This window comes from Sorex fumeus, unplaced genomic scaffold (genome assembly GCF_029834395.1).
Source record: "Sorex fumeus unplaced genomic scaffold, SorFum_2.1 ptg000035l, whole genome shotgun sequence".
Taxonomy (NCBI): domain Eukaryota; kingdom Metazoa; phylum Chordata; class Mammalia; order Eulipotyphla; family Soricidae; genus Sorex; species Sorex fumeus.
In genome coordinates, this window is record NW_026606092.1 from 9062869 (window position 1) to 9078103 (window position 15235).

The following is a 15235-nucleotide window of genomic DNA, read 5'->3' on the forward strand; positions in this document are numbered from 1 at the left end:
ACCTCTTAGCTTCCTATCATAAAGCCTCTTTCCTTGGGAATTCAGAGATACTTCCCTTTACTGTGTGATTTTCTGGGGCTGATGCTTTCCACATTTTTTACTAAGTTTTCCACATATTACCGTGCCTGCAAGAGTGGTGTCCAGCAGGAAGGACAGTGAAAAGATATTTTATACCTTAGTACTTTAAAATTTTATTTTGGCAATCATTTGATTTATCTGATTATCTAATTTTAATTGTGTGCTTATTTTAGTTTTTAAACAAAATATTTATTAAAATTGTTTAATGTACAATTTCTCATTTGTCATTTTGGAAGTCCTTTATTGTAAAGATCAATCTTTTACATGATGACAAACAGCAGCCATATTCTGAGTGATTATTCTGGACCTCCACATATGATAAATTCCATTTCTTTTTGAGAAACAAGTTTCCTTCTGTATTTCTGAGGTTATTTTTTGATCATTTCTGCACTATCTGGTGAGCCCTGGTGCTTTATTCCCGTTAGAATGCTGCAACATTGAAGAAGAATGAGAAGGTAGACTGCTGATCCCAAAGTTTCCGACACATTGGGTTTAGGATTGCCTCTTCTGTCAGGAAACCTTATTAATGGAGCCTGTGGCTTGTCTACCTGGACGACCCTGTTGACAGATGCCATCTTGCTTCCCATCATGACCCTGAGAAGGGGCAGCTTCCAGAGCATGTGGGTAAAGCTCTGATCAATTATCTGATTTTATTAGTAAGAGTTACTAGAGAAATAAAGAATACATTTGAGGGAAATGACTTTAGAAGGGTGAGGATATGTAATAAATTCAAGAGTAAAAAATCATTTCACTATAAAGGGCAATAAACCAAAGTCTATATAGATTAAATTGAGTTCAATTTTTAGTGAGAAACATAATAAAAGATATTAATCCAGAAAATAATGATATAAATTTATTTCCCCATAATGTGCATTGGATTTAGTTTGTTTGAAATCTTTAAGGAGTGAATACAACACAGGAATTTTATCAGGATAGTCCATAGGTAGTATTATGCATTTTATATTGTAATATTTTTGCACATATCTTTTCTCTAAATCCCTAAGACACTTGTATATTTTCTTTTTTTTTTTTTGCTTTTTGGATTACACCCAGCTATGCACAGGGGTTACTCCTGGCTTTGCAATCAGGAATTACTCCTGGTGGTGCTGGGGGGACCATATGGGATGCTGGGAATCTAACCCAAGTCCACAGTGTGCAAGGATAACCACTGTATCTGCTGTACTATCGCTCCAGCCCCTCACCAATTTTTTTGACACCATGATTAGTGGTGTAATGATAAATCAGAATCAAAATACAGAGATAACATCATGATACACCAGGCACCAGAAATGCCTAGAATTCAGTCACTGGCTTCCTGAAAAATTTGACATGCTGAGCAACTAAATGATGGTCACAGTGCATATATGAGTCAGAGAATGTTAGAAATGATTTACCTTGAGATTGACAGTTCTGTTTAAGTTTCTCTAGGGAAGTATTAATAAGAATCTGAAAATCAAGATTTAGGAAAAATGAAAAGAGTAAGGGAGAGGGATAGAGGGAGAAAGAGAGGGAAGGAGAGAGAGGGAGACAGAGAGAGAGGGAGAAAGAGATTATCAGTAGTCAAAGAACTAGGGGAACAGATGTAAAATAAAAGAAGGCAAGCTAGAATTATAAATTTATAAGGTTATGTTGGTCATTATATTAATGACAGGTTCTAGGAGATTCTCGATAGAAAATGTAGTTTCTGTAGCACTTTGTATAAATAGGCTCATGTCTGTGATGAGGAAGCAATATCCATCACAGTGCTCAAGAAAAGCCAGGTTTTTCCTTTCTTTTTCACGATTGTGGATAGATCAAGGTATGTAGGATGGCCATGATTTTCAGATGAAAACAATAGCAAATATATTCCATTAACAATTCATACAACAAGAGGCTCATACACTCACAAATAGATTTTTCAAAGTTGTCTTTAAATAAATATATGTACATTTGTGATCTTATTGAATTAGATTTCCATAGATAAAATATAGGGTCTCTCACAGTTGATTGGATACTATCTGCTTTATCCACCTAAACTGAAAGAATAATGACAACTTCCAGAGGTATAAAAATAAGAAATAATGGGATAAGCTTTGATTATTTTAATCTTATTAAAATGAATTATAGTTTGTGTCACATAATTATAATAGTTATAATGTTTATATTTTTCATGTATATAGTTGCTACACTTCACCACCAGTAAAGTGTCCAAACATTTCAACAGTGTCCTTATGTCAATTATAGGATGTTAAATTTTAATATGAAATTTAAATCTATAACATGAAACTAGAAATATTTTAAAATATTAAGAGTTGACTTTTTGACTTGTAACTGGTATTTAAAACATATCTGGAATTGAAGTGGTGCTTTAAAAAATTCCAATAACTTTTTCTCCAAAGTTGAAGAAACAAACAATATTTGAGAATAAGTGAAACATGTAATCACATGAAGTAATTGGCAACCACACTGAAGTTTGTAATCAATTATGCCACATTTCCCTTCTGAATTTATCATTCAGAAAGGAAATTTATGCCGGATGCCAATATTTTGCAAGGAAAATTAGTTATTATTTGGGGTTGGAATTCCTGTTATATCAGAAATGCTCTGTGGTCATGTATGGTGTGTGTTGTAGAAATATCTTTGAAAGTAGTCAGCTACATCCTTGGGGAAGAAAGAGAAGAGTGTATGATCAGAGGAAGAAATGAAAGAACAGAGCTAGAAAGGGTGGTGAATTCCTGAATAAACAAGCAAGTAGTGACTTACTTGTGTGACAAAACAACTCGTGAATCAAGTGTATGATTTTGTTTTATACTTTCTTTGTCCAACTTTGCTCTCCCTTAAATTGCAATTAGTGACCGTTTTAACTTCTAAATAAGATAATTTGAAGGAATGCCAGAAAAGTAATTATTTTTGATCGTGATAGTTTGGGATATACCCAGCTGTGCTCCAAGTAGTAAACAAGACCTTGGCTCTTCTACCACTTCTCTGTCACCACAGAATAGCAATTTTAGATGGTAGATAATCTCTGTCTGTTTGTCTGTCTGTCTGTCTCTGTTTCTCTGTATCACTGTATGTCTGTATCTTTCTGTGTCTGTGTTTCTGTCTCTCTCACTGTCTCTCTGTCTCTCTCTCGGTAGTGCTGGCAATAGAACCCAGGACCTCACATGTGAAAAGTTAGTGCACTGACACTGAGCTATATTCCTAGCCAATATTGTCATTTTATTTTATTTTATTTTTAATTTTTATTAGTGAAACACCATGAGGTACAGTTGTAGACTTACAAGTTTTTGTGCTTGGGTTTCAGTTATACAATGATCCAGTACCCATCCCTCCACCAGTGCCCATTCTCCATCATTTACATTTTTTAAAAAAAATTTTGTTAGTGAAACACCATGAGATACAGTTGTAGATTTACAAATTTTTGTGCTTAAGTTTCAATTGTACAATGATCAAACACCCATCCCTCCACCATTTTCCCATTTTCAACCTACACGGGTCTCAGTATCCCTCCCATCCCCCATCCCCCCATCCCACCCTGCCTCTGTGGCAGGGTATTCCAGCACTCTTTACAATAGCCAGAATCTGGAAAAAACCTGAGTACCCGAGAACAGATGACTTGTTAAAGAAATTTTGGTACATCTACACAATGGAGTACTATGTAGCTGTTAGAAAAGATGAAGTCATGAAATTTACATACAAGTGGTACTACATGGAAAGTATCATGTTAAGTGAAATGACTCAGAAAGAAAGGGATAGACATAGAAAGATTGCATTCATCTGGGGAACATAAAGTAACAAAATAGGAGACTAACATCCAAGAATGGCTGAGATTACTACCGTGAATTTTGCTCCATGGTTTGGAGGCCAGCAACACATGCTAGGGGAAAAGACAGTTCAGATAGAGAAGGGAGCACCAAATAAAGGGTGTTGGGAGGATCCTCCCAAGATGGGAGAAGCATGTTGAAAGTAGACTAGACCAAACATGATTGCCACTCAATGCGTCTTTTGCAAACCACAACACCCAGAAAGAGAGAGAACAATATTGTCATTTTAAAAGGTCATAGTACAGCCCAATTACCCATGACTCCTCCCAACAGGTCTGTGCCTGCTCCCCACCCAGACCCATGGCCCTCAACACAAGCCGCAACAGGTCTGTGGATTAGCATCCTGACGGGCTGGGGGTGTAGCCTCTACTGTACTGTGGCCTCTTCAAAAGTGGGTGTGGCCTTCTGTGAGGCTGTAGTCGATCTCCCGCCACAGTTTATATCCCACTCTCAGCACTCTCTTGGGGCTGGAGCGATAGCACAGCAGTAGGGCGTTTGCCTTGCACGCAGCCAACATGGCCGACCCGAGTTTGATTCCTCCGCCCCTCTCGGAGAGCCCGGCAAGCTACCGAGAGTATCTCTCCCGCATGGCAGAGCCTGGCAAGCTACCCGTGATGTATTCGATATGCCAAACAGAGTAACAACAAGTCTCATGATGGAGACGTTACTGGACCCGCTTGAGAAAATCGATGAACAACGGGAGGACTGTGACTGACTGTGACTCAACACTCTCAACTCATATCCCAACCTTCATCACCTAATTCTGTGGAAAACATCCTGGCCACCTCAAACACAATATGACACCATTAAAAAAGAGCGCCTCATCCAATGCTTCACTAGTTGACGATCATAAGCCACAGAATAATGTCTGAGAGGAAGGACATGTTTTAAAAGGGGAGAAGGGTGACCACCTTGACCTACTTATTCAGAATCCTTTCCCGCAATAAGAGGGAACAGTGCTAGTGAACTTGAAGGTTTTACCTCAATACAATCACAACAGCATGAGAAAACAGAACAAATCTCCACTACAAGGAGAGGACAAAGAAAAGAGTCCCGAATCCTCAGCAGGGATTACCCACAAATACAATCTCTCCGATAAAGAATTCCAAGATGAAATATTGAGGATGTTCAAGGCACTCAAAGAATCAATGGAGCAGACATCCAGAAAATTAAAGGAACAAATGAAAGAAACAGTGGATTGGATAGTGAAGATGAGCAGCAGAAATTGTATAGACAACAAGAAACAATGGGAAAAAACCTCAAAATAGCTCTAAGGCGAATCAGAGACCTAGGGGATGATGCCAAGAGCTACATTAGAATTATCGAAGAACCAGAAGGACAGGGAGGCAGCCCCAATGAAAAAGCTACAGTGAAAGAAATCATTGCTGAAAAGTTCCCAGAGGTAAAGAATGCAGACATCCAGATCCAAGGAGCCAGAAAGGTGCCAGCTAAAAGAGACCCTAATAAAACACTTCAAGGCATATCATAGTCAGAACAATGGATGCCGTGGATAGGGAGACAATATTGCAAGTAGCAAGGTCAAAGAAGAAAGCCACACCCTTAGATTTACAGCAGTCCTTATAATTACAGCAGACGTATCAGAGGAAAAACTTTAAACCAGAAGACAATGGTGGGACATAGTGAAAAGACTCAATGAAATGAACGCCTCACCAACAATACTTTATCCAGCTAAACTCTCACTCAAATGCGATTGTACGATACACCATTTTATAAATAAACAACAGCCCAGGAACTTTATAGACTCAAAGCCAAACCTAAAAGAAGGACTAAAGGGGCTCCTGTAATTCAAGAATGAAAATACCCATAGACACAACCAAACCCTACAGAAAAATGGCACAAAACCCCACTCCTGGGAATATACCCTGGAGAGGCAAAAACATATAGTCAAAATGACATCTGCACTTGTATCTTCATTGCTGCACTGTTCACAATAGCCAAAATCTGGAAAAAACCCTAGTGCCCAAGAATAGAACACTGGTTAAAGAAACTTTGATACATCTACACAAAGGAGTACTATGTAGCTGTTAGAAAAGATGAAGTCATGAAATTTGCATACAAGTGGTTCTACATAGAAAGTATCATGCTAAGTGAAATGAGTCAGAAAGAGAGGGACAGACATAGAAAGACTGCATTCATCTGGGCAACATAAAGTAACAGAATGGGGGACGAACACCCAAGAATAGTTGAGATAAGTACCAGGAGGTCTGCTCCATGGCTTGGAGCTGGCAGCACATGCTGGGGGAAAAGGCAGCTCAGCTAGAGAAAGGAACACCAAGTGAAAGGTGCTTGGAGGTTTAGCCCGAGATGCAAGATGCGTGCTGAAAATAGACTATAGACTGAACATGATGGCTACTCAATACCTCTATTGCAAACCACAACACCCTAAAGTTTGTCTTACTTTGGACAACCTGGCAGGGTACCAAATGTAACCTGCCCACACGGCAGAGTCTGGCAAACTCCCCGTGGCGTACCCAATATGCCATATACCAGTAACAATGATGGGTCTCATTCTCCTAAACCTGAAAGAGCTTTGAATATGGCACTTTTTAAAAAATTCTCAGGTCTAGGATGAAGGAGACGTTACTGGAGCCTGCTCGAGGCAATCGACAAACAACAGGATGGTCGTGATCGTGATCGTGAACACCCTAAAGGAAAGAGTGCCCTGCCACAGAGGTGGGGCGGGGTGGTAGGAGATGGAGTGTGTTGGGGTGGGAGGGCTACTGGGATCATTGATGGTGGAGAATGGCACTGGTGGAGGGAGGGGTACTCTATTATTGTATAACTGAAGCCCAAGCACGAAAGTTTATAAGTCTACAACTGTACAGTATGGTGTCTCACTAATTAAAAAAAATAATTAAAGGAAGCTATACGTCAGCCAATAAAATAAAATAAAATAAAAGGTCATAGTAAGAACAACAGCCAGAATCTGAAAACAAAGCAAATATCCAAGGACAGATGAACGGACAAATACATCACGGCATACAGCCTCACATACTGGGGGAAAAGGCAGCTCAGATAGAGAAGGGACCACCAAGTAAAAGGTGCTGGAGGGTCCACTCGGGATGGGAGATGCAGGCTGAAAGTAGACTATAGACCGAACATGATGGTCACTCAATATCTCTATTGCAAATCACAACACCCAAAAGGAGAGAGACCCTGCCACAGAGGCTGGGTGTGGTGGAGGGGATGCAGTGGAGTGGTGGGAGAGATGGTGGGACCCTTGGTTGCAGAAAATGGGCTCTGGTGGAGGGATGGGTACTCGATCATTGTATGACTGAAACACAAGCATGAAAATTTGTAAGACTGTAACTATATCTCATGGTGAATCACTAATAAAAAATTAAAAAAAAAGAAATCAGGGCATGTACGTCCACTGCAATACTATGCAGCTACAAGGAAAAATTAAAACATGCAGTATGAATATAAAGGAGTATATTTTATTAAGTGAAATAAGTAAGAGGGAAAAAGTAAAATTCTGAATACTCTCACTTATTTGAGGCATATAAAGTAGTATGACAACGAATTGCAAGATGTCAATGTGGGCAAATTCTTGGCACTAAAATGTAAAAATGAAACTGTCTAAGGAACTGTCTAAGTAACGTCAGTACTCATCAATATGCTGGCTCGGCTCTTCACACGCCACCTGTCTGAATGCAAGGTTCCATCCCAATGGAAAACCAGCAGGACTGTACTACTGTACAAGAAGGGAGACATCCACGACATTGGCAACTATCGCCCAATCTGCCTATTGTCTGTCATCTACAAGCTGTTCACTGGAGTCATCCTGAATAAAATTGGCAGAACACTAGATGAAGGACAACCATGCGAGCAAGCCAGGTTCTGAAAAGGATTCAGTACCATCGACCATATCCACATGATAACCAAGCTCATTGAGGTTTCTCAGGAGTTCAAGATGCCTCTCTGTCTAATGTTCATTGATTTAAAGAAGGCCGTTGATTCTGGTGAGACAGAAGCGGTCATTAAAGCCCTAGCCAAACAGGGCATTCAAACTCAATACAGGATCCTCCGTGAGCTGTATTACGGATTCACTACCCGGATCTCACTATTCTACAAAGAAGTGATCATCGATGTCAAAAGAGGGGTTTGCACAATGAGATATCATTTCACACCACAGAGACTGGTCCACATCCACAAGAACAAAAGCAACCGGTGCTGGCGCGGATGTGGCGAGAAAGGGACCCTCCTTCACTGCTGGTGGGAATGCCGGCTGGTCCAACCCTTTTGGAAAACAGTATGGACGACTCTCAAAAAATTAGAATTTGATATGCCATTTGACCCAGCTATAGCACTCCTGGGAATATATCCCAGAGAGGCAAAAAGGTATAGTTGAAGTGACATCTGCAATTGTTTGTTCATTGCAGCACTCTTTACAATAGCCAGAATCTGGAAAAAACCTGAGTGCCCAAGAACAGATGACTGGTTAAAGAAACTTTGGTACATTTACACAATGGAGTACTATGTAGCTGTTAGAAAAGATGAAGTTATGAAATTTACATACAAGTGGTACTACATGGAAAGTATCATGTTAAGCGAAATGAGTCAGAAAGAGCGGGAGAGACACAGAAAGATTGCATTCATCTGGGGAACATAAAGCAATAAAAAGGGAGATTAACACCCAGGAATGGCTGAGATTAGTACCAGGAATTTTGCTCCATGAATGGAAGGCCAGCCACACGCTCTAGGTGAAAAGGAAGCTCAGATAGAGAAGAGAGTACCAAATGAAGGGTGTTGTGAGGACCCTCCCAGGGTGGGAGAAGCATGCTAAAAGTAGTCTATAGACCAAACATGATTGCCACTCAAAGCCTCTCTTGCAAAACACAGTACCCAAAAGAAGAGAGAGAGAACAAGGGGGAATACCCTGCCACAGAGGCAGGATGGGACGGGGGGGGATAAGGGGTGGGGGGATGCTGGGACCCGTGGGGATGGATGACGGGCACTGGTGGAGGGATGGGCACTTGATCATTGTATAACTGAAACCCTAGCACAAAATTTGTAAGCCTATAACTGTACCTCATGGTGTTTCACTAATAAAAAAAAAGAAAAAAAAACAACAAAAAAACAAAAGAGGGGTTTGGCAGGGTGATACTATTTCACCGAAACTCTTCAGTGCCACCCTCGAGAACATCATGTGACGACTGGAATGAGAAGGAATGGGAGTGAAGATAGATGGTCAGCAACTACACCACGTCCGCTTTGCTGATGACATTGTTCTAATAACACCAAACATTAGCCAAGCAGCACAAATGCTGGCCGACTTCGACCGTGAGTGTGGAATGATCAGACTACAGCTGAATCTCACAAAGACAGTGTTTATGAGAAACAGTCTCGTTCCTGACGCTCCATTCGCTCTCAACGGAACGACCATCTCTGAATGCAACAGTTATGTGTACCTAGGTCGAGAAGTCAACATGACAAATGACCTGGCACCTGAGTTGTGCAGGAGGAAGAGAGAGGCTTGGAATGCCTTCAAGAGCGTCGAAGAAATAGCTAAGAGGATGAAGAACCTTCAGCTCTGGGCACATCTCTTCGATTCCACTGTTCTTCCTGCATTAACATACGCCTCAGAGGCCTGGGCCCTATGAAAACAGGATGAGAATGCTATTCGCGTCTCCCAAAGAGGAATAGAAAGAGCTATGCTTGGAATATCACGATTCACTCAAATGAGAGATAGAATCCGGAGTTCTGATCTTCGTCAACGCTCAAGAATCAGAGACGCTGTCTCATTTGCCAAGACATCAAAAATCAGATGGGCTGGACATGTAATGAGGTTTACAGACAACCGCTGGACTAGAGCCATTACCGACTGCATTCCATGGGACGTCAAAAGACTGCGTGGCTGCCCACTTACCAGATGGTCAGACTTCTTCGTCAAGACCCTAAATGATCGGTTTGAGGCTCTACATGTTCCTAAAACGAACAGATACCATTGGGCTACGCTAGCACGCAACCGGGATGAATGGAGACGTTACTGGCACCCGCTCGAATAAATCGATGAATAACGGGGATTAAGTGATTAAGTGATTAAGTGATCTCTGTTAGCTTTTGGTATTATGGTAATGCTGATCTTATAGAAACTGTTGGGAAGAATTCTTATTTTTGGAAGAGCATCAGAAGGTTTGGTATAATTCACTAGCTAACTCATTTGGACAAGTGACTTTGTTTTGGGGAGACATTTAATTAGAGCTTTAATTCCATTCTTAGTAATTGGTATGTTCAGGTTTTCTATTTACTCTGGATTCAGTTTTGGGAATTTCTGAGACTCTAAAAATTCACTTGCTTATTCTAGATTCTCCTAATAGCACAGTTTTTCATAGTGGTCTCATAATCATTTCTATTTATGTGCTGTGATAACTTTCTCCCTTTTATTTATGATTCAATTTATAAGTTTTTTTTTATTTTGACACCATGGTTTACAATACCATAAATTACAGCATTTTACGTAAAACATGACCAGCATCACTATCTCCCCCAGAGTGTCCACCATTGTCCCAGTTCCCCTGAGCCTAACTAAAATCCCCCCTCCCCCCCATTTCCCTAATCCTGCGGTAAGCTTCATAGTGAAGACCAAGTTCTTGTTTACTGTTGACTTTGGGCATTTGTTATAACCCTATTTTTTTTATATGCTACATATGAGAGAGATCATTCTCTTTGTTCCTCTCCTTCTGACCACTTTTAATTAGCATGATACTCCTCAGATCCATCCATATAGCAGCAAATTTCTTGATATGTGCACCATAGTTATTCATCCAGTCATCTCTTCTTACAAATTTGAGTTGTTTCCAGATTTTGGCAATTGTGACTGACTAGGGCTGCAATGAACATGTAGCTGTGAATAACTTTTCTGTATAGGTTTCTTGGGACCTTGGGGTAGATTCCAAGAAGTGGAGCATATAGTAACTCAAGTCCTAGTTTTTGTTGTTATTATTATTGTTATTATTGTTGCTTTTTTTTGAGGGGGTCACACATGGCGATGCTCAGGGGTTACTCCTGGCTTTGCACTCAGGAATTACTCTGTACTCCTGGAAGTGCTCTACGGACCAATGGGATGCCTAGGATCAAACCCAGGTAGACTATGTGCAAATGCCTTACCCGCTGTACTATTGTTCCGGCTCAAGTCCTTTTTTTAAAAAGAAGTGTCCATATTGTTTTTCAAAAAGGCTGGAACCAGTTGACATTCCCACCAGAACTGAATGTGGGTCTCCTTCTCCCAATATTTGTGCCAACACTGGTTCTTTTTGTTCTTTATGAACTGTGTCTGCTAAGTTGCGTGAGATGTTATCTCATTATTGTTTTGATTTGAATTTCCCTGATGATAAGTGAGATCGAGCACTTTTTCTTTTTGTGTGTGTGTTCTTTTTTTTTTTTATTATTGAATAACTGTAAGATACAGCAACAAAGATTTCATGTTTGAGTTTCAATCATACAATGATCGAACACTCATCCCACTACCGGTGCACATTTTCCACCACCAAAGTCCTCAGTATCTCCCCTCCCCCATCCTAGCCCTCCCCCTGCATCCATGGCAGACAATTTCCCCCATACTCTCTCTCTACTTTTGCAATATAGATACTGAGAGGCTATCGCGTTTGGTCCTTTATTTGCTTTCAGCACACATCTCTCATTCCGAATGATCTCTCCAACCATCATTGACTTAGTGATCTATTCTCTATTCCAGCTGCCTTCTACCCTAGCTCATGAAGGAGGCTTCCAACTATGGAGCAATATTCCTGGCCCTTGTGTCTACTCTTTTTGGGTGTCAGTCCTCATATTATGTTATTTTATATTCCACAAATGAGTGCAGTTATTCTATGTCTGTCCCTCTCTAACTCATTTCACTTAGCATGATACTCAAGCTGGAGCACTTTTTCTTATACCTTTTGACCACCTCTTGGTCTTTCTTGGGGTAAGTTTCTCTTCATCTCTCCCCTTTATTATTCAGGGGTTGGTTGCTTTCTTGTGATGTTCCACCAGTGCTTTTTATATCTTGGATATTATCAGATGGCTGTGGGCAAATATGTTCTCCCACAGAAAGGAAGAGAGTCTTTTTTGGTTCAGAATTTCTTTTTTGGCCCAGAATTTTCTTGCTTTTTGCATGGTGTTAGGAGATAGGAGAATTGGGTTTTGGAAGGGAAGACATCAGGTGCTGTTTTCCTGTTTTAACAGTTGATAATTACATTGAGGAGTTGTGCTCCCATTTCTGTTTCATTATAATTATTTATAGTCCATGACCTTAGCTTTGTTGTGCCATTTCTTCTCTGGAGACATCTGAAAACAGCTCTCAGAGGACAGTGATATATTTTCATGTTGAAGAACATGTTCCTCCTCCTTCTTATAGTGGCAAACAACTTACCTTACTTTATTGATCATTCCTAAACTATTTCAAAGATTGATGATAAATACTATTTTTTTAAATGGGAAAAATGAGATATTGCATTTAATCAAGAATACTTTGGTTATATTACTTGATATGGTATTTTCAAATATAGTTGTGTTTAGAAAAAAATTACTTAAAATGTTCAGAGTGGGTCAGAGAGACAATATGGAATGCCTTGTATGCAGTTGACTAGGTTTGGTCCTGGCACCTTTTATGGTCCTCTAAATCTACCAGGAGTGATCCCTGAGCACAGAGCTAGGAGTAATCCCTGAATACAGCTGAGTAAGACCCCCAAACAAAACAGAAAAATAATCAGCATCTTAAACAGAAATTTGGTTAAAACTTAGAATGATGATATTAGGTTTTAGTGTCCAAATTCCTTGTTTTAAAAATTTATACATTATACTAAATGTCATATGTGCAAAATATGGACCCAAAGATTAAGAGGTTGAGAAAAATCTTAAAAATACTGGGTTGGGGAGATGCCCAAAGGGCCAGAGCATTTGCTTTTCATTCAGGTCCTGCAAGCTTGGTCCCTGGCAGTGTGTGGTCCTCCAGCATTGTTTTTCATGGTGACCTCCAGAAATAAATAAAAAATTTGAAATGTCTTCAAAACACAACAAGAGGCCCTCTTCAAAAAACACTAGACTGAACTAGGTAGAATGTGAAGAAAAAGAAAATAATGACAATGAAAGAAAAATAGGTCTCTTGGATCAAAACTCCTATATGGAATTGTATATCGGGCTATTGCTAAGAGATTGACAAAACTATTTTAGCTCCTGATCATTTAAGTGTTTTTCTTTAGATCATTTAAGTCTTGTCTTCTGCAGCACAAAAGGTTTTATACACACTTGTAGAGAATGGAGAAAAGTTAGGATTGCGTTGTATTGTTTCAAATTTTCCTAAAGCATAAGAATTAATGACCTTAAACGAAATATGAAATTTTTATCTTAGATTGGGATTGTAGTGATTCTTCTGTTCACCATTATTTTTGTGAGTTTAGGGATTATGTTGATTGGAGGAGGGGGTAATAAAGTATTGACCTAATGTGGTTGGGTAGCCAAGCTGCCTTTGTGAGAATTCAGTATAAGTATAATTGGACCCAAGTATAATTGGTCCAGTATGAATGGACCCAAGATGTGGGTCCAATGCACTGTGGAGGGGATTTTAATTAGCGGCTGTGAGCGAGGCAGCTGGGAAAGTCATACTTCCAGTTGCAGGTCTACCTGAAAGGAGAGGGGCAAAGCGTTGGCAGTGATCTTGGAGTCTCAGTTCAAGTCCCATTGTGCTTCTAAAGACACAGAAGTTTCCCCTTTCGCCTAGGCACTTCTCTGGGTGCTGTGGATGCAGAGGGGACCTCCTCTGTGTCTTGTGTCACCACAACTCAGAAAGCCACCCTCCCCCCACCTCTAGCCCTTACCCTGAAAATTTTTATTTTGAAACTGTTGACCAAGCTCTGAGCACAATTGAGTGTGGCCCAATCCTCCCCCCAAAAGAAAACACGAACCAATGGAATACCATACTTAATATTTAAATTAATTAATTATTCTTTTACTTTTTTGGGTCACACCTGGCAATGCACAGGGCTTACTGCGGCTCTGCACTCAGGAATTACTCCTGGCGGCTCTCAGGGGACCATATGGGATGCTGGTAATCGAACCCGGGTCAGTCGCATGCAAGGCAAATGCCTTACCCACTGTACTATCACTCCAGCCCCATACTTAATATCTACAAATATATTCATATATTTATGCTATTTTATATTTATGATATATGAATATATTATGTGAAAATATCTACAAATATATTCATTAATATGTGTATATAAACTTAAATAATCAGTTTTATTTCAAGGCTTTTCAAAAAATACAGGTAGCTTTATATTTTCAAAGAAAGTATACTATAGCAAGAGAGAGCAAATAGTGAAGATTTGTTGAGTGGAAAAATGAATACTTTGTAAGATTTTATAGAGATGATTTTAAATAACTTTCAAGTCTACAAGCATTTTATATAATTGCTTTCAGTGGAAAAACTCAAAAATTAGAGCTATTTTTGATTAATTTAATGCAATTTAAATGAACTAATATGATTTAAATGATTCAAGAATGCTTCACAGAAAGAATTATATGTAGAAGTAAGTGGAGAAAATTAACTATACTTTTAAAAGACACTTCTCTAATCAGAAGCAAATTGCTCATATAACTGTTCTAAATTTAAAGTAAATTAGGAAAGATTTAAAAGTAAAAATGTATAGGATTGTCATATCTTTCCCAAAATTAAGTTCTTATAAAAATGCATGACAATATATAACTCTACTGACATACAATAAAAATAGTTGAAGACAACAGATCAAATAATAATGCATTTTAAAAAAATATAATGACATTGAGTGGCAATCATGTTTGGGATCTGTAGTGGTGGTAAATGGGCACTGGTGGAGGGATGGGTATTTGATCATTGTATAATTGAAACCCAAGCACAAAAATTTGTAAGTCTACAACTGTACCTCATGGTGTCTCACTAATAAAAATTAAAAAAAAAAATAATGACAGATTATTTTGGATATCAAAGAGAAATTAAGGTGTCAAAGTAATATTTTTTGTTTAATAGCCTTTTATTGTTGCCAGCACTAGATCTGCAATTACTAGAACATGACCTGTCATATTGAAGAGAAAAATCAGATAATTAACAATTAATGATAAGTAATTAAGTAATCAGATAATTAACAATTGTTTAAAATATGACACCATTTGAAACCCTACCAGGGATTAGCAAATTTCGTCTCAGAGCTGAAATAGAATACAAAATATATCTGACTCAATAGCCCTCAATTGTGATAATTACTACCATAAAGTCAATTGGATTGGCACCTTTGACCTCTGACCAACAAGGTCAGTCACAAAGAATGAGACAGATTTGGTGGCATGTCCAGGTTACA

At 39.2% G+C, this 15235-nt stretch overlaps 1 pseudogene; it reads right to left on the reverse strand.

Moving 5' to 3' along the window:
* Positions 1-374: 374 nt before the first annotated feature.
* On the reverse strand, positions 375-668 carry LOC130026968 (alpha-ketoglutarate dehydrogenase component 4-like; annotated as a pseudogene).
* Positions 669-15235: the final 14567 nt, after the last annotated feature.